General features: G+C 37.1%; 1 long non-coding RNA gene across 1 annotated transcript; it reads left to right on the forward strand.

The window, feature by feature from the left end:
• Positions 1 to 816: 816 nt before the first annotated feature.
• LOC145478670 (uncharacterized) lies at positions 817 to 23,406 on the forward strand. Its single transcript, XR_014048309.1, has 3 exons — positions 817 to 1,627; positions 10,106 to 10,221; positions 15,918 to 23,406. It is a non-coding gene; the product is annotated as an uncharacterized LOC145478670 (long non-coding RNA).
• Positions 23,407 to 25,389: the final 1,983 nt, after the last annotated feature.

Consider the following 25,389-nt stretch of genomic DNA (forward strand, 5'->3'; position numbering starts at 1 on the left):
CTCTTTTTGAGGCCAGTATTTGCATCTAATTTCAAAGCAAACTTTCCTCTCAAGGTTCAGGCCAATTGTCACGAAAACTGAAAATGTGAGAAATGAAACTTAACTTAGCTTGTTTCGCGTTTTATGAAATCCTGGCAAAGAGGTGTTGTCCACCGATAGCGTAATATGGAAGCAAAGCGGAAGAACTCCAGAAACCGTTGGCGGCATAGCCAGGAGTGAGAAAGATCGATATCTGACCGAAATCTAAAAGGCGTAGGACTACAAAGTATTTCCATTACTCCGTCATGAATTTTCAACGCTGCGCTCATATAAATGCTTAAGTGGTCGAGCTTGAAATAGACGTCCCCGGTATCCCCAGTATTATTCCAAATACAGAAAGATAACCACCCCCAGTGTTTACTGAAAGGACAGGCTAAAAATGAAATAAGTGTAATAAATAATCAACTCGAAAGGTTTGGTCAAAAGCTACTATTGTACATCATTTGCAAGCAGGAAAAGAATATATTTAAATATATTTACCGTAAAATTCCGATAGCAACGACCCCCCGAAAGTGGCGATCCCCGAAAGTAACGTCCAAAAACTGTGGCCGCTAATAAATCCCGAAAGTAGCGACCCCCCGAAAATAGCAAGCCTTGCGAAAGTAATACCCCCCCCCCCCCCCCCCCGCTCCGCTTCCCCTTCCCCGAAGTAGAGATGGCGAAATTACTTCGGGTAACCTAATTTTAGGCACTCTACAACAAAGGAAGGCATCGCTTATGCCACGAAAAGATGTGAAATGTCAGTTTGTGATTCATCAGTTAATGTTGCGCCGACAGTTAAAACAAAACCCGTAGAATTTTCATCACGTAGCAGAACGTACTTTAGGAAATTTTGATTCAAAGTAATATCATTTTCAACAGGGGCGTTTTAATCGGAACGTTCCTTTCAAAATTTAAGTTGAAAACTCGACCATTGCACTGCGATATTATTAAAGCAGACTAACGTACCATGTCAGCACTTCAATTTGGACTGATGGGTTCGTCCTGTCTTAATATTCGTTTTATGCAGAGCTCATCCATTTGACAGCAACATAGATTTAAACTGGAATGAAGAATTGCATCTCATGTATTAAGAACTGTTTCTACGAATTTCCGTCTTTTATTTCGTAAAAAGAGCTCTGTCGTAACAACTTTATATAAGGCTCTTTGCTCCCCGAAAGTAACGACCCCTCGAAAGTAACAAGCAGCCAAAAGTAACGATGGTCGTTACTTTCGGAAGTGTACGGTATCTGGAAAGAGGAACAAAACACGCGGTCTGAGAGAACAACGTGATCTACTAAGTTCCCGCGTAAAACACGGCTTCCACTTCCGTGAGGGGAGGGAACTGGAAATGAAAGAGAGTCCAAACATGGCGATGGAAGTACGCTGTTTTGTGGGAATTATATGCTTGTTTTGATGCCAAAGTCGCGATAAAGACGCTATTTGTGGTATCACTTGCACTTTGAAACTTATTTGCCTTTGTTTGGTTGTATTTGGATGCAAGAGAAATGGCTGCAGCGTCTGTAAAATTCTGAAATGGAGATCACATGTAATTCCGCACACTAACAACAGCCTGGCAATTTCTAGCTTGTACAAGAACATACCGAAGGTAAGATTAAGCGCTTAAGCTACTGTTTACGAAATTTCGTTTACTACTGGAGCTTTCTCACGTGCTACTTCCTAAGGCAGCATTGACTTGATTGAACTGTGTTGCGTTTTTGTAAGCGCAATGTTTGCCGGGCTCAGCATTCAAATTCATCGCGTTCGTATACCGTTGTTTTCACTGAAAAATATTTCAGCCGTGTCTTTGTTTGAGTTTATATTGAGCAAGACAAAATTCTTAACTCTTGAAAATCTTAAACAATACAAAAGGTGATAAAAGATGTCAAAAGTTGCAAAAAAATATTGATGTAAACATCTAATTTACATAATTTTTGATTTTGTGCGTGGGAAAGCTTTGAAATTCTGTGAAAGCATTGTATTCCTTTGTTTATAAGCTTAAGCTTATATAATCTTATGTTATTCAACTAGCGTGAGGTCCATTTGGCAAAAATATTGGTCGGGTCCTTTGTTTGGAGGTTTATCAGGCTTGCAAACTTGCAAAAAAAAAAAAACCCAGAACGAGATCAATATTCTCTTAATACAGGCCGAACAAGCTAGTGTAATAAAGTGTTTATTATAATGGATCATCTATATGTGCTCATAAATTGATGTGTCTCCGCAATTCATTCTTACGTGCACATTTATTTAGGTCTATTTACATTTCTCACATAATTTGCTTTCTGAACAGTTACCTGAAATTGTCCTCCAAACATGGAGGTAAAAAGATTTCTACTAAATAAAAATACTTTTGTTTAGTGCAAAGAATTTAAAAAGCAATTTGCCAAAATTAATTTTAATGGTCCAAATTCAGACTGCTTAGGGAACCAACCAGAGTTCTCCTTTTCACTGTGCGCCAGTTCAGCCATATAATAAAACTACTTATTACATGGCTTACTTCATGAGCAGGCAAGATGAACCAAATCCTGTGCTGTGATTGGCTACCCGAGTGGGCAAGATGGAGCTATCTTGCCCGCTTGGGATTACGTGCTGTGTCCCGCAAGGAAAAATTTTGAGAAGCGGAGGCACGTTCACCAAAATTTTCTTTCGTAATTTGTGCTGTGAAAAATATTTTCTGTGACAGTTAAACATTTCCTGTGGTCTCTGTAGCAATGGAATTGGAAAACAAGAAAACTGAAACCCTCAGCAAGAATGAAAACAAAGAAAACAAACATGATGACGAGTTTCATGAATTTATTTTGCAACAAAAAGCGGCAAACACCGTAAGCTTAAGTTAAAACACAGAATTACATGAAGCCATGGAAGCGATATTATTTCCAAGGAAACGAGAATAAGAAACTGTGTGACATACCTGAGGGAGAACTGAATTTGCTGTCGTGCAAATGTTTATAAAATCGTGAAGAAATTAGACAGCACAGAGTATGAGCCTGTCAGTTTGACATCTTTTCAACAAAGTCTTCAACGCTCCTTGAACAAAGAGGTTCAAAATTTGAACATTTAATGAGGGAGACAACTTCAAACTCCCAAGATGAAGTTTGACAGTGTGAGTGCCAAACGCCGACAACTTGTTGTAGAACATGGCCGAGGAAGACAAGCTTTTTGAGTGTGGTGAATCCGACAGCCTTGTGGCGCCACAGAGCCGAGCGATGATTCTTCCAAACGCCTAAAGATCAGAAAAGCGACAGGCAGATGAAATGAACATTTCTTGCTCTATTGGTTAAACTTTCTTTAGAACTTAAGCAACTGGCGCCCATTTTATGAAGCTCGATTTGGCGTAGAAATTTTTGTAGAGCTCTACGACTCTACGCTGTCGTCACCAGTCTCCTCCTACGTGATGGAAAGTTACTTTTCCTTCCACTTTGTAGCTTTTACTGTAGTTGTGTATTGTTGTTATGGTTACCTGCCCATTTTGTAACATTTGATTTCAATTTGTAGCATATTCCTTGCATGTATCTCATATATATTAAAGTGTTGTTAAAGTATTATTACGGTTTACAGTGTTTTAATCATTTTCAATTTAAAATTCTGTATTGAGTTTACCCTCTACGCTCTACACTATGCTCTACACTGTATGTTCTACCATCTACACTCTACTCACTATGTTCTACCAGCTACTCTCTTCAATCTATGCTCTATGCTCTATGATCTACCCTCTAAGCCCATCTGCTTGGAAGGTTACTGGAATTTTTTAATTTTTTTTTAATTTTTTAATTTATTAACAAAGACTAGTGAGCAGCACAAAGGAAGACTTCTTGTAGTTGTAAGCTTTTTCATTTATTTCTGACCCACTTTGTCTCTATCTAAGGCTTCTTCAGGGAATGATTTAAGCATGCCTAAGTTTAACTTCCCAAAATATAAAAAAAAGTTAAAAAAGTTAAAAAAAATTAAAAAAAGCTTAGAAAATTAAAACATTAGAAAAAGACATTTTTTTTTGTTTGGAAGGGTCCCAGAGAAATCCTATTAGAGTTTCTTTTGTTTGAAAGGGTCCTTAAGAAATCCTATTAGAGTTTCTTAATTTTAGTGCTCTGCAGTTTTCTACCTATAAAAATCCACAAAAAAAGTATCTGTACATTCCCTTTGAGTCGTTTCATTCCCGCAAGCAACAAGAAGGCCTTTATCAGAGGCGAACTTATGTGCTATACTAGAAATAGCTCCACGTTTAAACCTTTAGCAAAGCATGAGAAATTCTGGAAGTGCCTCCGGCTTCACAGTTACCCAGTTGGGTTTTTAATTCCTTTATTCAGGTTAAATACAGTAACAGAACTAAATGGCTTTCGCTAAAACGTAAATCACACAACAGTAGAATGGTAGTCTTTAAATCTACATTTTAACTGTAATCATGCTAACTGATGTGAATGACATTTTGTTATAGTGTACTCAAAAAGTGTGAATACTTAGGTCACGTGACTTTGAACGCTTAGTGGATGTTTTGCAACCATGTGGAGATGTTGTTTACTAGATTTTAGGGTCGTAATTTGTCAAAGAGATTGCTGTTCATTTCAAATTGGAATAAATGGTTTAACTCAGAACCACTAACATCAAGCTGGTTATCCAGACACATTTACCAGACTTAGAGTGTATTGTCAGTTATAAATCTACTACTGCTTTAGCACATCTATGTAAATAGCATGTTTTTGGGGGGCCATACAATTAATGCTGATCATATGGCCCCCAAAATATAACAACAAGTAATAACATGTGCATTAAGGCATTTCTTGTAATGTCTGTTTACAGCATGTTTCAGTGGTTATTCACTTCCATGGGAAGTTAAACTTAGACACATTGCTATATATGCTGTTCAGTGTTAGTTGTAATCATTCCCTGAAGAAGTCTCAGACAGAGACGAAATGCGTCAGAAACCCAGGGGGGGGGGGTGGTACTTGGATCAATCTTTGTTAGGTATGTGCCGCTGGCCTCTCATAACCCCTACCCCATTATAGTCATATTCTATGGCCAATTATAGACCCCATCTTAGTCACTTTTGGTTAAATGTAATTTTCACGACCCCAACTTAGTCACTTTCTGTTTTTGCGTCTACCGTATAAATCCTTTTAACTAAGTGTTTCTGTAATGAATTGACACATTTAATAAACTGAATGAAGAACACTTTACTTCACAACTACACTATAAACATTCTGGTACATTTGCTTACCATAAACATTTACAAACACACCGTCATAAATAGTTGAAATGCAAACAGTCTTCTTTAATGGTAACATTACATGTTTATTGGAGGTGGAATTAATATTCCTGTCAATGTCACGTTTAAAGCAAACAAGTCCCAAGCAAAGGAGATCAAATGCTTATTACAGCAAAAGAAGATCCAAGTTATCTTAACTTCGATGGACGCATAATGGCAATTTAATAGCGTAACACGAATGTGGACTTTGTTCTGGACTATTGTGCAACTGGTTAATGTTTAGGTTGTGATTTCAAGGCCGGAAATGTAATGGGAGGCGTTTGTCAAATATTAAACAACAGCAATAAATACAGTAACATTTTTTTTCGGCGAATCTTTCCGTTTGTAAATCACAACTTGCCAGAATTTTCTTACTCTCAAAATCCCGGAAAAGTGTGACCCCATTCTAGTCACCCTATAAAAAATGCTTGAAAAGGCGACCCCATTATAGTCAGTCCAGTCGTGAAAATGCGACCCCATCCAACAGCACATCCCCATTAGCCCATTTATAGGAAGTGCCCTCCCGGGGTCAGAAATAAATGAAAAAGCTTACAACTACAATAAGTCTTCCTTTGTGCTGCTCGCTAGTCTTCGTTAAAAGATTAAAAATTTTTTTAAAAAGAAATAAAAAAGTCCAATAACCTTCCAAGCAGAGGGGCTTAGAGGGTAGATTGTAGATCGGAGAGTGTAGATTGAAGAGAGAAGCTGGTAGAGAGTAGAGCGTAGATGGGCTTAGAGGGTAGATGGTAGATGGTAAGATCGCAGAGCGTAGATCAAAGAGAGTAGCTGGTGGAATGTAGAGAGTAGAGCATAGATGGGCTTAGAGGGTAGGTGGTAGATCGTAAAGCGTAGAGCATAGATCAAAGAGAGTAGCTGGTAGAACGCAGAGTGTAGATGGGCTTAGAGGATAGATGGTAGATCGTAGAGCGTAGATTGAAGAGTACAATGTAGCTGGTAGATCGTAGAGAGCAGAGTGTAGATGGTAGAACTTAGAGCATAGAGGGTAAACTCAATACAGAATTGTACATTAAAAAGATTGTTAAAATACTGTAAACTGTAATAACATGTAAATATATATGAGATAATAAAGAAAACCAATAAATTACAATTACAAAAATTACAGCATCGCAGATGATTGAGAAACTTGCACTTGTAACCCTAATAATTTTTATCACTCTACTGCTGTGGTTTTTTAAGCCTCTAAGCTAGTTTAGAGAGTAGTCAAAAATTCTTGAACTAATAAACTTGTAAATACGTAGAACGTAGAGCGTAGATGGTGGAACATGAAGTGTAAGAGCTTTAATTAAGAGTGTGGCGTGTTGATCGTGAATGGAAGAACATATAGCATAGAGCGTAGAACATAGCCAGGGTAAACTCCATGCAGAATTGTAAATTGAAAACAATTATTAAAACACTGCAATCCGTAACACTCAACGTTTCCTAAGCGATGTAATATTTGCTACAATAACTATATGCCTCTACACCTCTACGGTGTATGCATATCCAAGAGAAACAGAGCTTAAGTATTCAAAATACTACCGTGAAGTTGTAGAGCTCTACGAAAATTTCTACACCTAACTGAGCTCCATAAAACAGGCTGGGTATAAAGTTAAGAGTTGAAAATTGAAGCCTTTTTGGGACATTTTTGAGGTTCAAAACAATAAGATCTTTTAGATCTTATAACCGCGCTTTTAAACTTTAACTGTTTTCTTAGCACTACAGGCGCAATGCAGTGCACATTCCAAAGCAGTTCTTGATGATTCATTGATTACTGTAGACACCACATCACTTGATCAACACAAACTGCATTATTGCACCATCAGTTGTAGCTGTTGTGAAATCTCCAATGACGTAATCGTCTTAATCTGGAACTTTCCTCGGGATATGTATATACGTATGGGCATGAACGATATGAATGATACGATAGGACTATTAACAACAGCTTACTAAATGTAATTGGTTTTTGCCATGAGTAAAGAGCGAGCAAAGTAGTCACACAAGTCACATAATTCAAGAATTATGTTATCCACGGCTATCTTTAGTACGGTGGTTATTCCCCTACCAATGACGTAATCCTTGCACGTTCTGACACATTCTTTGCTTGGCTTGCAAATATTTAATTTTCCTTCTCTGAACACGCTGCGATGAAACAGCCAACGAATTCACTTCATTTGCTGAAACCCACAAGAAATACTTGCAAAATTGCAAATCAATTAATGACCGTTGCTTCTGGCAAAATAAACTTGCAAAGTAAACACAATCTTATTTATCACGTAGTGAAAATGAAAGCTGCAACATCAGCGCATTCCTTGGCTGACGTTATACCTTTTTCAGCATTTTTAGCATATTTATTATTTCCCTTCAAATCCAACGCTTCGATAAAACCAAAAAATATATTTTACACACAAATAAAGAAAACATCCGTAACATCGTCCTTGTATTAATGTTTCAACAGCTTTTGGCGAATAAACATCACAGGTTGTGTGATTCAAAATTTGGCCAAGAGGAAGTTTGGGTCTGGTCACCAACAACAAAAAAAAAAAACAAAAAAAAACAAAAAACAAACCACAGATAGAACATGAACCGTGCTCGGCCCATGGCCGCGCGGTTAATAACGCTTTAAGCAATTTCACACATTTGTTAATTCCATTCAGTAGTTAGACATTTACTTGTCAAAAGTGTAAACCAATGAAATGCTTGTATTTCTGCATTCACCCAATCAGGATAAAGGTACATGCGCCATTGATTTTTGCATGCAACTGGCTTCCATTTCAGTCCTTGAAGATAAACAAGTACAAGGATCATTTTTTGGTGTTTTATCCCATATAATAAATCCTTTATTGACCAAGCTTGTTCGGTCAAGATGGCCGGATATTGGCCTCATTCTTTTTTTGCTTGTTTATGGACCGAGACTTCGTGTCAGTCCATAAACACGCAAAATAAGGACTTGGCCAATATCCAGCCATCTTGACCTCATGCTTGGTCAGTAACCCATATTTATTAACCAAGAGTGAGGTCTTTACAGGAAAATCCCAAACCGAGACCTTGCCGTATTGACTGAGGGATAGTTAGGTCAATACTTTAGAGAGTAGTAATGCAGGATCAAAACTGCTTACTTCTAAGAACCAAATAAGGCATTGTGCCAATCAGAAATTCCAGAAAATGTCCATACCCCCACCACGGAGGGAATTGGAAATTCTGGAGGGGTGGAGTGGCGTGACAAAGACCTAGGAAATTCCGGATGGGAGTGGGGGTGGACGATCGATTTGGTTTCCAGATGCTCTTCGATTCAATACGGATTCAAGTATCGATCTAGCCGTTCAAAAATTCTTTCATACCTACTAAGTAGATCTTTCATATGAAAAATAGTAGCTTGAATACTTAATTTGATTCACATTATATTTGAAATAAGTTTTCTTTCTTCAAAAAGCACTTTGGAAGCCAACAAATGTGAAGAACGTGCTGTTGCGTGTACTTGTTACCAGTCTACAGGGAGTCACCATGTGGACTGAAAAGCACTCTGACTTAAGCCTAGTTTGTTTTTACATCAGTCTTCGAAGCTGATGAGTGGCAATCGATTTCTTTCATGAAAATGAGTGTCTTTATAAAGGTAGAAACAATGTCACGATTTCACAAACTTGAGAATTTCTTATTCTTGTTTATCTCTGTTCATTTGTATGTAATTTTGCTCTAAAATTGGCTTTTGTTGCGAGTGTGTTAGCGATTGTGTTCATGATAAAAGTATGGTGTCCATTTCATCCACATGCATCTTATCAGTCCTTGAACGGAAATTGTACCACATTAATTTTACTAAGCAACTTAGTCGTATAGGAAGGTAATTTGACAAGTTATTTTATCTATTTTCTTTTAAAGTATGGTTAAATAAATTGCTGTATGTTCTCTTTGCGTGTACATTCAGGTGTAAAGATCAATCGAAAATAAACAGCAGTGACGTGCAATGCAGACAGCTAAGTGTTTGGAGTATTTACTTTAACGTAAACGCACTTTCTTGCCAAAACTATTTTTTCCAGAGGGTATGGGGGGGTGTACATAATACAGTGTACTTGTGCAAATTCCAGAGGAGAGGGGGAGAGGGGGTTATTTTTGTGTTCAAAAAATGGAAATTCCGGGGAGGAGGGGGGCTTATGTGAAATTCCCTCCTTGGTGGGGGTATGGATACTGTATTTTCTGGAAGTACACATGGAGCTGCTGAGCACTGCTAAGACTATCTTTGGTTAATTTTTAACCTGTTCTTTGGACCAGAATGAATAAAATTAATGATGTTTTGTGGGTTGTAGGCAGTTGTAAGTTTAATTTTTTTTCAACATTACTGGCCACCATAAGAAAATTATTGTGATCCTTGGGTTTTACTGCATTGCTCTTGGGAATAATCAGTATAGCTGCATTATTACAGCCTACTTTTTTGCACTGGTGTACTGTGTACACCATGGAAAAAATGGTGATTTCAGTATTGAATTAGAGAAAACAAATACAAATTTTAAAGATAGAAACTACAGTTACTTGTCAAGTTTCACGCTTGAAGCGATCATTAGATTGTGGCCTTAGCGGCGGTGAAAACAAAATTTAAACTGACTCATGGAGGGCATGTGGAGCGATCCTGCTTCTGATAGGCTGCATAGAACTGGTTCTTGCACCTTCATTTTGTTACAAGTTCAGATCTTTTATTTAGAAGCGTAGATTTGTCTGCCGATAGAATGCAGAGTTTTTCACATTACTCTTATAATTTGTGAAATCATGTATGCATGACAGAGGGTTAATATAATTTTATCATTAGTTACTTGACCTGAGATGTTAACTGTATTTATTTTGGACAATTGGTTTTGTCAGGCCAAGGAGAAGCTGGATAGATGTGAAGGTACAGAGGTAGACTTACATTGGACTGACTCTCTACTTTACAATATTATCAACAGGACGAAATGAAACCAGTCGCCCCTGCTCACAAGGTAAATACACTGTTTGCCATATACAGGGCTAAAAAAAAAGTGCGGTCCAGTTGTCCGGGACAAGTTGATTTTCCCGCTGGGCAAGTAACATTTCACTCTCACGCACTTGCCCAATGGGCAAGGACCCAGGCAAGTTATCTGCCAACTAAATAAAAGAAAGGTAAACTAAGACTTATCCAGGGAAAGTAAAATTTACGAGTTACTTGTCTGAAGGGCAAGCTGGAATAATTTCAAGGTTTTTTTGAGCCCTGATATGCTTGCTTGCTTCGTGTTTGGCCTCATTCTGTGGACATTTACTGGTAGTGAATAGGGAATGGGCTCAGGGATCTTTGTGCGGAGAAACAAAGATACGAACTTCAAAAACATGAAAAAGATGAGACAGAGACTTAATCCAAAGAGTGATTAATTAATTACGCTCTGCAAAATAAGGTAGTTAGAGAAGGTAACAGAGATCTTTTCCAGGGTTCTTGGGATCACATTTGTGTTAGAAACTTTAAGATAGATCATGTGCCAGGTCATAATTTCTGGCTTTGCAAAAATTGTGGCTGGGTTTGGTCACCGGAAAGTATAAATTATCCTGTTTTACCTTTTTGGTATGATTACTCGGGTGATTATAGAGGTTTCATTGTTATCATTGGTCAAGAATTGCATCATATCTTGCTTGAATGACCCAGCAGGAGATGATTATAGTGTGGGTGCTTTGTTCATGCTTCAGGGTTTTTTGATGTTTCTGATAATGAAATAGATACTGTAAGATAAAAGAGAATGCCATACCCAACAACACTAAAGATGCGGCTAAGTTCAGAGTAAAACTTTTCCAAGATATTTGTCATAGCAAATCATTTTAAATTCCAGTGGAAATTTTGCCAACTTTGACATGAGTATATTATCAGAAAAAACAAAAGTTTTCAATAATTCCTCCATTACACAGAATAGTTTCAACAAACGTAATTCTATTATTTATAACAGCTCTTGAAGACATGGAAGTAAACAAAAGGAATAAATGTCTCAGTCAGTTTTTAAGTATCAGTTCAGAGAAATCATGGTAGTTTTGCAAGAAAATTACTTTGCTGTCAGTCCAAGCAGTTATCAATCAGCATCTACAGTCAACATTGACATCTGCGATAACCACTTGTTCAACAAACACTGAATTCCTATCTGAAGCAGCTTCCCACTGAGGGAAAAATAGATGGCACACTTCGCAAAAATCCATTAAGTGACACAGCAATCAAGAAATTGTACAAGAAATGCAAGCTTGGTAGTGCTGACATGCCTGATCCCCATGCTTTACGAGTTCCAAGTGGCCTGGTTCTTCATCTCCAGGGCTCAACACTAGCTTTTTGGTGTACTGATCCATTGTCCAGTTTATTCAGAATTTCACTGGACAAAATACAAGTTGTACTCGCCAGGTGCACAAGCAACTCAAGTATTTAGCTCAAATAGTCCAGCCAAGGATACAACTGCTTCCACTTAACACTAGATTTTCATAACAAAGTTTCTTTCTCCACTTCTTTCTCATCTTGCTTCTCTTTCTGATCTAATTCAAGTTGTTCCACAGTTTCATCTTCATTCCCATTTCTTGTTCGTTTTGAAACACTCAAGAAAAAGTCAGACAACTTCAGACCTTCCAACATCTAAAACCCCCAAATCTTGAGGCCTCAAAAATTTACTCAAAAAAGTCTTGAGATTTGGGTCCAAAATAGTGATATTTACCAAACTGCTTTAAAACAAAGGAATCTCAATGCTAACAATTCCTAGCAGTGTTCAAACTGCCATAATTAGTGCTATTTTAGCATTAATTAACACCTTAGGACTTGAAACACCAACAGGAGAGTCTTCGACATCTCATTCTGCCATCTTGAACACTTGAAACAAAGCCTTTCCCAGAGGACTTCACCCGGTGATTGGACATCAGAACAAGATTTAAAAATAGCTCACTTCAGATTTCCCAGTGAGAAGAAACACAAACATTACAATATTCAATCCTTCTTAATTGAGTTGATTTGTATTCACAACTATTATTTTAAATCGAGTTGATTTTAGGCAACAGCAACAACAACTTTATTTGTACTGAGCCAGAAATTAGAAATTAGATGAACAAAAATAAGTTAAAATAAAAAGAGTACAGGGCTGCCCAAAGTAACCTTAATGGGCACATAAGACTGTGCAGCCACCCTTAGTGATTTAAAGTGGTTATTTATTTGGGTCAAATAGGAAGAGAAAATAAGAAAAAGACATGCAAGAGCGCACAAACACACACAAAAAGAAGACTAATTATACATACAGATATTAGATGTATGTAGGCTGGCTCTGATAGAGGTTGTAATTCATTGTGGAAAACCATGAGATTTTGAGATTAAATTGTGAGACTGTGAGATGAGTCCTGAATTTGTGAGTCTCACAACCAAATCATGAGAGTTGGAAGGTCTGCAACCACTTCTGTGCCATAATTTTCAAAGTGAAACAAGCAAAACAGGACAAAATCGCAAGAGCTGGAGACACATGTTAAAGGTGTTTATTTCATCTGTCCGAGAAGGATTGAGCACAACTAGAACCAGCCCTAAGAAACACCTGGCCAAGATGGTTGATTTCAGGCATGGTGGAGTATGTTGCATGGCAGCAAGCATTGTTTCCTGAGTCTGCTTTCAAATTGTGAAAAGGCTTTTCATTTGAAAAGCCCAAAAAACTGATATTAAGTATTCCAAGTGACATATGCAAATAATTCTCAATGTTTTATTCTGAAATGTGAAGACAGATTTTAAAGAGTTTCTTCAGGCCAAACTTTTACAGGCCAAAGTGTTATTTTCACTGGCCAATGTCCAGTTGACCACTCTTAGTGTCGTGCCCTGGAGAATCTCCATCTATTTTCGTGGTGAATGTTCCTTTAAAGACCATGGGTCTCGCAAACTTTGGTCAAATTTAATGGGTATTGCAGTCTTGTTTATTTTAGCGGTTATTTGTGTCTTGCAGTCTCAATTGTTTTTCACAAAGCAGTTTCACAGTCTCGATTTTTGCAAAGCTAAGAAAGTCTAGAAGTACTGAGTCATTTTTTTTGGAATAAATGATGTCTGCTCATCTTGGAATGTCTTGAGCTAGAATTTAAAACACTTTAAGTCTAGGTCTCCTAGTTTAACCCTTTAAGCCCCAGAGAAAAACCTTATTGTTCTAAAATTATAACAGTAGATTGAAAGACCACAAGTAATATACCAGCTGAAAGGTATTGTTTGGGGTATGTCCTAAATCACCACAACAGACATACAAGATGTCACAAATTGAATTGAGGAGTCTACAAAGTAAAAAAATGAAAACGTTCAAAAATACCTTATTCCTTGTATATACTGGGTATACCCATAAACAATAGCTTAATTTGCAGCTCTGGGTGTGCAGATTTTTATCAGATATTCACTTGACTGTAAAATTGTAAAGCGTAAAAGTTTCACAAACTTGAGGGGTGGTTAATCAAGTCTGATTCAGGAGGGGGGTATGATTTTATGCTTTCAATGTGAAGATCTCTCAAAGATCCTTTTGGCCTCCAAATTTGAAATGAATTGGCCAAATAGTCAGCTTATTATAACATTTTGTGGCATATGGCACTATCGGGATTTAAAGGGAAGTCAAAATGTCTTGGGCTCACAAAGAAATATGCCAGTCTCACCCTCTTGCAAAGTCTCACATTTACCATTCACCATCCCTTATTTTGGTTAAAAGGGCAGAGAAAACCAAAATTAACTGAAAAAGTTGATGCTCTGTGCAAATAAAATACCAGATGGAGAAGAATTCTTTCATTTAAACAAGGGTTTTCATGGTTCTGAGGCACTCAGGAGGACTTAAGGAGTCAGAAGATCACTTAGATGATAAAATATTTCCTCTGGCTGCTTCAAGATGACTGTCCAGTTGATCTACTTGAGGCATCTAAATCCAAATTAAAATGCGTTATTCCAGAGCAGAGTTCCCATACACACAAAAAATGACAAGGACGCACAGTTTTTTTTAGCAAAGTGCGTCCTTGGGATGCAGTTAAAAGTTCCAACTGGTTACCAAACTGAGTCTGGCAGACCCTACCCAAAAATCTCTGTGTTAATCATGGCATGCCCTTTGAGCCACCATTTTGTCACTTGTCAGGTCATGTCTACACAAAAGAGTTTATTTAGTGTCGTTCAACCTTCAACATTGATTAAATCTGAAAAAAGGAAACCTGAAAGTGATACAGGTGAGGGAAGTGGGGGGGGGGGGGGGGGATGGATGATACCCAGGTGAAGAAATGCATATTTTGTCCTAAATGGCTGGTTAAAATATGATTTGTTCAAAAAACAAATTTTGTCTCAATGTGTATGGCTGTAAACATATAGCTGTAAACCTAAACCATCGCAAAATTTTGTGCCTGAAGCAAATAGTTTCCAGGGTTAAGTCTAACACAACATTTTAGTTATAGGCAAAGGACCCCTGAAAAGGAAAAAAAACCCAATTCTTTAGAACTGGGGATCCCAAGGACCCTTAACTATCAAAACTAGTGGGAACTCTGCAGAGGCCTGAAGACCTCAGCTCCTCCAAGTTCAACTGCAAAACAAACAATCTGTGATATGAAGAACATAAATTCAGATGGAGAATTTGTTGGAAAGGTGACAGAAAAAAACTAGGAGACCAGCCATTCATTGTTAGCCATAACACTCAACACTCACTGGCTTATTGTTAGACATGCTTAGTCTGTTTCTTTTCCTCAAAAGAACACCAAATGAAGTGTTCTCATTTCTGTCTGCTTTAAGCATGTGCAGTTAAATGGAGTGACTTTGTGAATGATTATGTGAACTAATGGCAAATTAACAAATTGATGTCAGTTTTTCACGCGTCCGTCCTGTTATTGGCTACTAATTTCGTCATAACATTGTCAGAGTACGTCTGTGGATCCAATGGGCTATTGCCTCATGGATCCACAGCTACTTTGACAATACTATTATGAAATTCATGATCAATTTAACAAGTTGATGTCAGTTTTCTATGCGTCTGTCCTCTTATGGATGATAAATTGCATCATAACATTGTCAAAGTGGCTGTGGAACCACGAGCCACAGGCAAGTGGTTCCGCAGTGAAATCTGACAATGTTACGACAAAATTTGTCATCAATAAGAGAACAGACACATAAGAAACTGACGTCAAATTGTTTTTCACATTAACAAGACCCAAAATGGTCAAATGCCGGGAATAAATGAGGGGAAAAGACGCTGTAAACTTGCTGTAAACAAAGATAAGTAAATTTTATTCAAAATGACGCCAACATTGTCAATAGCTTTTCTCACTTTTTGATTGCCTCCTTAATAAAGTCCATAAAATCTCATTGGTTAAAAAAATTGACAGTTTGACAGCTGAAAGTTGAACTTGAACTAAAATTTTATCCGTCTGTACTCTTATTGATGATAAAAATGATCTGATCATTGCGCGAGAAATAAGACAGTTATTGTAAAAAACAAAATGTCAAATTGTCCATTCTCGCTCGTTGGTACATCGCATAAATTATAAATTCATGTGTCTGTCCACATATTGACGATGAAAATTAGCCAACGAGCGCGCAAGAATTTCCGCAGTTATCGCAGAATAGTCAGTAGACAGTTGGCTGATAGATGATAGATGATAGATGACAATACCTTTTGGGAACTGTTCTTCACTTTTACCAATGAATCATTTTGTTGTTTCATTAAAGGATGTTTGACTAGACAAGGAACATCACAAGAGAGTGTGGATTTGGCAAGAGCAGAAGAAGGACAACAGGCCAGACATTAAGGATTGTGCCCAAAGAGTGAAGCAGCCATGACCAAATGACAACACAGTTCTGGTAAACTTATTGTGAGGTGGTAATTGAAAGTCAGAGGCTTACACCTTTAGGAAATAATATAATAATTACATTATTGGTAACTTATAAGGAATACCATGTGTGGCATGAACTGTTCGTAAGGCTAACATTTTGTTCAGTTGTTTCGTTTTTCTGGTTTTTCTGGTGATTAGAAATGAAATTATGGATTCCACATTTCCCCCAGAAATTATTGAGGCTTTACATTACAAGCTAAGCTAAAGATCTCAAAGCACAAAATAAACTTGTGCAAAATATTCATGCTACACGTACACACAGATCAGTAAGCTTACTAAATACTCAATCTGGTTAAATGAAAATATTTTACCTAGACTTAGATGTAACAAATTTGATTTAGGAATAGTTTTGTAGTTATAAATTAACTTTTTAATTATTGGCCCAGCCCGGGAGGTCATTGAACGTGGGGTACAGCTGGCCTGGGGTTTTCCTCCTAGGGGCAAGTGGACGTACGGGGAGGTTTTTCACCCAGCTGTTGTTCCACAACCCCTGTTCAGGTTAGTTACTTATTTCATTAGCTTGATAGCCTTTTGCTAGTTTCTTCAAAGTAGCTTGCATTGGTTTGGAGGGAATGTAGGAAACAAATACAAATTGTAAAGCATACAGTCACTAACATTTTAGAACAAACACTTCTGGACTGATACTAACAACTACATTTCTTTCACTCAACAAATGACTTGTTTATGACCTCAAAAAAACCAATCAGCAAACTATAACTTCAACTGAACAAACACAAACTTGTCTGACTAACAATACTTGTGCGTGTATGTAGATGACTGAAACTGCCAACATTGCACGTCACGCACTTACTTGCATCTTACAAATGACTTATTCATGACCTCAACAAACCAGCAAAGCAAATGTTAACTTCAAACAGAACAATGGATTTAACTGACAATCATTAAAACCAACAACTACTGGCCAGTCACAGTAAACTAACTTTGTATTCCGACTGTCAATAACCACACTGGAAACTGACCAATCAGCTTCAAGGACCAGACTTATCACCCTCAACTTACCAACAACCTTTTACCCAACTCTGAAGACTGGCTCTATGCTTCTCAGGAACTTAACAAAAGACAAATTTAAAGAAAAGCAGCTAACAATGACCAACAACACAACACATTCTACTGCCATTGTGGGAGTGACTGACTACTACAACAAAATGGACACACTTGGTAAAGGCAAACATACTTACAAAGACCTGACCTGACCTGACACCTGGGCCAGGTTATTCAAAGCCCAATTGAGCTAACCCAGGATAAGCGAGAATTTTGATTGAGTTTTGTAACTTTGTGGTGGGATTTTTTGTGTTTATTGTTTGGTCTTCTGTTTTGAGTTTGAATTATCCCAAAATACACAAAAAAGAAGCAGTGAAAAACATTTGTATGCAAGAAAAATTTATACTTCAGTTAACTTTTAATCCTGGGTTAGCATTAACAGGCTTCGGAACAACCTGGCCCTGTACTTCAACGTAAACTTAACAGTCAACAAACTAACAAAAAGACTGCCACTGACATTCAAATCTACTACTAAGACAATAGGTATCACAACAGCCAAAACTTAAGACACTACCAAAACTGCGCAAATCATACACCAATGCAACCCACCACCTCATTATGTTTAATACTATTGTTAGGTGTGTGTGCCACCAATGTTCAAACAAGTGCCTTTTCTGAGAAAAAAAAATTGTCTGTATGTCTGGTTTGGAACTGAACATCAAACTAGCTGTATGTGATTAATTGGTTCATTGGTTTGATTTAGAGTCTTTGTTACTGTATGTCATTCTCACTACAGCATTCATTGTCTAGTGTATATTTTGTTGTTTGCCTTATGTTATTCTCACTAAGGTCCATTGTCTTCATCTTGCGAAAAAGGCTGGTAGAGAAAGTCAACAAAATTTTATTAATTATGGTTAAGTGTACTGTTCATCCTGTTGTATGCCAGTCTGTTTCATGTTCAATCTTCTAAGCTTGCAGTTTTAACTTCCAAATTATTGTGCTGAAACAATATTAGTCATTTTACAGGGTTTGTTTTCCCTTAGCCAATTGTTTGACAAACTTCTTTGAAGATCAAAGTATTCAACATTATCAAGTCCAATGAGTTTACCTTTTGAAAAGCAAACCAAAATAAATTGGTAAACAGCTTACATTCTGCGAAGATTTTGCTGCTTGTAAATCAGTCAGATTGCTTAGATGGGGGTTAAAATTGGCATGGAATTATAGAGAGCCAACTGAAGGGAAATACTCTACAGCAAAAGTGCTTTACATGGTACATTTATTCAAACAAAAGTATGGATGATTGCTCTAGATTTTGACTTCTTTCTTTGGTAGTTTTATTTCAGTTGTTATAACAACTTTGAACAACACTAGGTACAGAACAGGTACACATGAACCTTTTTTGCAAAACACTTTTCCAAGGACTCCAAGGTTCCATAAAGACCAAATGAAGTAAGAAAAATGTAAATACATTATTTGTCAGCCTAGGTCGGTCAGTATAGGGAAAAACTGTGCAAGTTGTCTCGAGTCAGCCCAAGGCCTTGGGCCTCAGATTGTGCTCAACACAGCCTCTGGCACAGTTTTTCCCATACAGACCTCCTGGCCAGTAAATAATATATCTCTTTTCAAAGCTATTTTTTCTGTTGAATGCATATTAGTGAGAGAGCTACATGCAGCAGCAAACATTCTGACTCCAACCAATGAACCATTTAATCAAGAAATATATCCAATTATTTGGATAATTTGATTCCATTGTCAAATCTTACTCTTGCACTTGTTTGTTCAATATAAATTAGGGTTGAAGGTCTCAACACAAGAGTCTTGAGTAGAGCTTTTCTTATGCATGCAGTATTGCTGCCCCAGGACAAGGTCATTGATTAATTTTCAGAATTTCGTTACAAAATTGGCAATTCTGAGATTGGACAGCCTCAGCACAGTTAGCATGCATGTGTAGAGGACACCTAATTTGTTCCTCCTCGGTATTTTTATTCGGGAATGGTGGTTTGATAACAGGCTAAGAATAAGGGAAGCAGTCATTTTCCAATATAAATTGTATGTTCATGAGAGAGTCACTCAAGTATTTTTCATTCACAATTTATACACAGTTTGGATTAAAATTATTTCACTTCCAAAATTTGGCCTGGGTAAGCTGACGTCATTTTACATTCCATGATCAGTTGTCATGACTACAGCTTGTGAGGTGCAAAATGACATCCATTTACTATCAGGCTACTTCAAAATACAGCATTTCATATTAGCAATTTATCGTCCTTTTTTTAAAAAAACAAAAACTTTTATTAGTGCTTCCTTTGTTTATATTAAGTAAAGGGGAATCTGCAAGCTCATTAGCAGACCTTTAACTATAGAAGTGAAAAGTACTTATTTTTAACTCTAAAAACTTAGTTGCAACTATTAGCAAGGTACCGTCAATCTTATCGTTGCCCCTCAATTTCCTCATGTTCTTGACTACATTTATTGCTGTGAAGACTTACCAGAATTTTCATTAATACACTTTTTTTTAGCCTTAACCACAAAAAAAATACCACTTCCTTGTGGAAAAGTTTTAGAGTGGCAATGATATGAAAAAGAGAAAAAACAAATGTAGATGGAAAAGAGCTATTTAAAATTAAGCAAAATTTCTTTTCATTAGGTACTTACAGCCTTTGTTGGAATAAGGCTATCCTCAGTTTCCAAAGTCTTGTTTTCATCTCATGTTTTATTTTAATTTTCCTGGCCAATAATAGTAATAGTGCAATGTTCAGGTTAAAGGAAGGTAGATCAACAGTCTGCATTATTACTTTTAAAACTAGTTTTTTGTTGTTGTTGTTTTTGTTTTATGTCAATCTAAAAAAAATTCTGGATGCTCCTCAGTACTTAAGATCTACTTAATGCAGACTGTTGATAAAGTTAATTTATGTTTATTTGCTTTTTGTAAGATAAGGTTCTTTCTTGGTGCTAGAAGTCCTTATATTTCGTAGGGTGTCCTAGACTTCCTTTAAACGTTTTCAACACTCTTGGGTTTTTCAATGACTGTTTTTTAAAAAAGAAAAGTAAAAAAAAAAGCTTGTAGGATTTTTCAGCTCAGTACCCTGAGCACAGCCTATCAACGGGCTAGATCAAGTTTTAAACCTTGTTTAGTTTCTTACTTTTATCACCAAGAAACAGCCAATTTTTTCGTTTAGTACTTTATTTATAATTTGCTAGCGAGCTTGCACATATCTACTTTTTAGTTGTTAGGTGATTATTTAATTCCAGGACAGAAGGTGGCACACACACCAAGACACAAATCTAGCCAATCAACGTCCCTGCTGGGTTGTGGAAGCTCTGCCTCTGAGAAGGTGTGTGTTTCTGATGTCCTCTGATATATTCCAACTGAGAAATCCTGGGAAATTTTATCTGATCCTGTAATTCAAGCTGGGGATAGTTGGACGCTTGGAAGTGTTGGCTATTTGCTCTCAAGTGGGGTGGACAGTGTGAAGGAAGGTGAGAGTTTGCTTTTCATGTCTTTAGGGTTTCACTTAATTTGTCACAATATCACTCCATTAATTGGGCATTTTTGGCCTAGCAAGATGCTTTTTCGCAGTCAATGTATCAGGAAATGTTCCGCAACCAAGGAGGTAAAACAGGAGTGCTGAATCGTGGGGCTCAAGGAAGGTACATCTCTTGAGAAAGCATGGACAGAGGAGGGCGCTGAATTTCATCGGTCTGACCTGATTGGATTTTCACGAATGACATCGAATTGAGCTTATGGTCACTTGAAGTCTCTCTGATTGGGTTGCTACTGGTTTAGGTTTTCTTTCTTTTCTTAGTTAAATTTAAAATTAAAACTTAAAAGATAAATTTCTAATATCCTAAATCCTACAGGCCCAATTATAAACAAATCAAATCTTTTTGAAAACAAAAACACATTCTTTCATAAGTTTTCTCTTAATTTTGAAATTTTGTTTATTAAAACATTTCACACAACTTAAAAATTATTTTGAAGCTGTATTTTCAGTTTCTCTTTCACTTAACCTAATATTTAACTTAGCCGTTTTTAATTCTTCAAGAATAATATTCATTTGTACGCCACTCTATATCTTTTAGGGATACTAAGTACCAGCTTTGGGCTCTAAGGTTTCTGGAATTGTGTTGGTAGCCAGACATGAGCTGTGATTGGTCAATGGCTGTCTTGGTGATCATCAACGAATCATAGCTCACGTTGGTTACCAAGACAGTCCCAGAAACCTTAGTTCTCGAAGCTGGAGCTCAGAGTCCCTAAAGCTCCGAGAGTACAATTTTCTTTTTGGCAATCAGCTAGTTGTTTGAGGAATAACCCTTCATTGATAGCCTGGTTGACTGTTAAATACTACGGCAGCGTTTCATGTAACGGTTAATCAACCTATTGTTGAAGGGTGATTCTGAAACATCTGGCATTGATTATTATTTTAAGCACTTTGATTTACTTTCTTCAACAATTTTTTTGTCTTTGAATTTTGGACGAAAATTAGAACTTATTTAAGTATAAATCAAATCTATATAGCGTTCCTTAATACTTAAATTTACTTTTTCAATAACAATTAAAATTTGTAATCATGAACATTTCCTTTTTAGAGGGGGTAAGTTTCTAAAGAGACTGTGGTGCTGCGTCGGTGGGGAGTATAACAAGATAATTTGGTTTTATCAACTGGGTTGATAATGTGAATTGGCCACCGTAAAGAGATTCGAAAGCTGACGTTTCGAGCGGTAGCCCTTCGTCGGAGCGAAGCGAAGGATTCGCTCCGACGAAGGGCTAACGCTCGAAACGTCAGCCTTTGAATCTCTTTACGGTGGCCAATTCACATTATCAACCCAGTTGATAAAACCAAATTATCTCATTTCCTTTTTAGCCAGGTTAAATTTTTTCCATGGGTTTCCTTCCTTTTGTTATAAAATTCATTAAAATCGCTTAAATTCATGCTACTTTGTGGCAGTTTTTTTGGATAGTCACGCATTTTTCAGCAGAGAAGTTGCGTGATAGCGCAAGTCACGGCTGCGTAGGACGCTACATTTTCTTGCAATGGGAATTTTGTAAATATTAATATTATGAACTATTGTAACCTAAAATAACTTATTGTTAGCTTCCTTTCGCACTACAACAAAAATGATAGAGTCGGCTGGATTTTTTCCATTATTAAGTCGAAATTTCAGCTAATTAAATAAACATCTACAGCAAAAATTAATCAATAAATTCCTATTTTTTAGCCTTTAAAAATATATTTCGCGCGCTTGAACTTAAGACTTTTACTTACTGCCAAATGCTCTCAGTAGCAATTCGGCATACTCTTTTACTAGTTTCATTTATTTTTATAACAAGACCCGTTCAGCTTCGTATGTTAATTGCCGGTTTCAGATCACGGATGTTCTCTGGAGAATTGCTCTTTTGTCTTTCTGAAAATTTTTTACTCATTCGCACTGGAATGATTTGCATTCGACAAAAACAACTCTCCAGGGTCACATCACGTGATCTGCAATGGGACAACAAACAAACAAGCTGAATAAGATAAAATAACTAAAACCTTCGCACTATATTAATTTATTTATTAAACAACACTAAAACTTTTTTCCTTTGAGTTTTCATCATAAATCACGGCCGATTTCTTTCATCCAAATTTAAAGAGAAACCTGACCGCAGTAGTTTCACAGGTGAGAGACTTTTAGCGACTTGTGCTCTTTGGTGAAGTTTGTGGAATGACGGTCGGTCGGTGGTTTGGTCGGGAGGTCAGACTGGCGGATTCTGTGTTCAATTCTTTCCTTGATTTCAACGGTGATGCACTGAAATTGAGCGCCATACTTTAGCGCTTCGGTTTTTCTTGTCCAGGTTGCGGAAATTTCCAGTGTTAAAAAGGTTTTCATCCAAAATATTCCGGGAGGGCGAGCTTATTTAATATCTTGGCACTCTGGCAAATCATTACTTTTTTCGATGCATTGACTTGCGAATTAGCATCTTCCGTCAAATTACGAATTTGGCATTTAATTTATTTCCAACTTATTAATTCCAAAATTACTCGAGTGTGGTATTGTGACAAATTAAGACTGAGACCCCGGAGGCATGGGGAGCAAACTCTCACTTTCCTTTACGCTGTCCATCCCACTTGGGAGTAAACTGTCAACTCTTCCAAGTGTTTAACTGTGCCCGGCTGGGATGAAGGGGTCAGATAAAACAGAGCAGCATTTCAAAGTTGGAATATTAAATGAGGACTAAAGAAACAACATCGACTCGGATAAGCAGAGTGGAAGCAACCCAAAAGCAGGGGCGAGTTTGGCTATTTTTTTTTTTTGGTTTTTTACTTTTATTTTTTTTAATAAAAGTAATGGACAACAGAGACAATTTTATTTCAATAAAATATTGTTATCTTCTCTCCCGTTTTGTTTTATTTTGCAATCCAACCGTTTGAGTGAACCAGATAAACTCTCTGGAATAAGCCAAGTTCTGGAGAGGTCTTGAGAAAACTATGCAGTGCGATTGGCACTTAGTTTCAGTAAACAGTTCGTTTCTCATGTCAAAGTACGCCACAGATACGTCTTTTTAGCATTTCTTGCCAACTATTTTAGTTTTTTCTTCACATACAACCCTTCTTGAGGTCGTCACGCAAAGAAAAAAGGCGTGACATGGTGTCGCGTCTGGTTGCGTGACGACCCTTAGAAAAGCCGCGTACCGAGTTGTTTAAGATTCTAAATTAAATTTTAAACATATCTGTGGCGTACATTGGAACAGAAACAAACCGTGTACTAAAACCAGTCTACAAGCGCACCGTTAAGTTTGAACGAGACCTCAACATTTACTGTAAACACCTATATATGTCCCAAGCTGAACACATTATTTCTCCTTGATAATTCCCGACGTTTCTCTGATGTTATGAGAATTTGGTTGTACATCAAGACAGTATCGCAAGCACTCTTATAACTCGTCTACTTGGAAATATATTGACACGGTAAGGAGAAATAAAATGTTCATCCCTCTTGAACTGGTTTGAGAACGTTTTCCAATACCTCTCCACTGGGCTTCCTTTTAAAAACCGGTTTCCAAATAATCGCCGGTAAAATTGAAAAAATTTAAAGCCGGATACGAACTGAATATTTTTTGTTCTTTGTCCTGCTTATGTTCGCTCATAAATCAAAGAAAAAACGTTCCGAAAGAAATTTGTTGTGCACACGATAAATTAAGCGCTCAAAATGAAACAACTCCAGCAACTGTACGATAACCAACCTTTCAACTTGACGCTCAAATTTCTAGAGTGCAAATTCAATTCCGCAATTTTTGAACTGCTTGACATGAAGAAATTTATTCCAGATTACAGCAAAACTGTAGTGACACCTACAATTTAAATTTATGCAAAACAACTAGTAAAAACAAAATGCTGTTTGCACGCACCGTGTAATTCTTTATGCACTTCAGTAGATCAAAACAATTGTGGGAAAGGCCGTTTATCAGCGGTTATAAAAACACCCGAAATCAACTGAAAAGAAACGCTAATTAATAACTAAAAAATTTCTTTAAAGTTCTTTTCTTTTTTTCCGAACAGACTTGCAAAAATAGGTTCCAAAAATATGCGATCTTTCCTCATTCCGTCTACAGTTGCTTGATGAAGTAGATGCAGAAAAACAATAAGTATTTTAATCAAATGACATCTAGTGACGTTTTTTTTTTTTCAAGAACTTGATGCAAAAGTAAAAAAATTCGACGACACGAAAAATTGAATGTGCGTTCTTCAAGACTTCAATAACATTCGACTCAGTGGAGGAGAGGTAAGGAAAATGTACCCATAAGGTTTACAGTAAATAAATTGAAGATACAACTGAACCACCCATAGGAGACCACCTATGAATTTTGCATCACCCCTGTACTACTTACAAAAAGTTAGTAACTTGGCTGTGTAAGACAATTTTGGGAACTTTAAAACATAGTCGTATATGAAACTCGAGATGGCTTCTTTTCACAGGGTGATCACTAAGGGAGGTTCAACTGCATTAAATAACTCAGACATGCAATGTTCTGTATCAAAATCACACTATTTGTAGAAGCTGTAAACAGCGCCGCACAGTACAGCCCATGAGCACATGAATAGACAGAGGCTCTCTTTTAAAACCGAAGTTAAAATTTAGCTGATGAGTCATCTTACCAATCAGTAGTCTTTTGGTTGGTTGATCGAAAATGGCTCAGTCTTTCTGATTGTTGGTCTGTCTGTCTGTCTGTCAGTCAGGTGCAACTCAACAATCACAGAACTGGTCAAACAGTTGGCCAGTATATCTTTCTATATCTAGTTGGTGAGTCAGTTTACCAATCACTA

The sequence above is a fragment of the Orbicella franksi genome, chromosome 2, assembly GCF_964199315.1.
Source record: "Orbicella franksi chromosome 2, jaOrbFran1.1, whole genome shotgun sequence".
Lineage (NCBI taxonomy): Eukaryota > Metazoa > Cnidaria > Anthozoa > Scleractinia > Merulinidae > Orbicella > Orbicella franksi.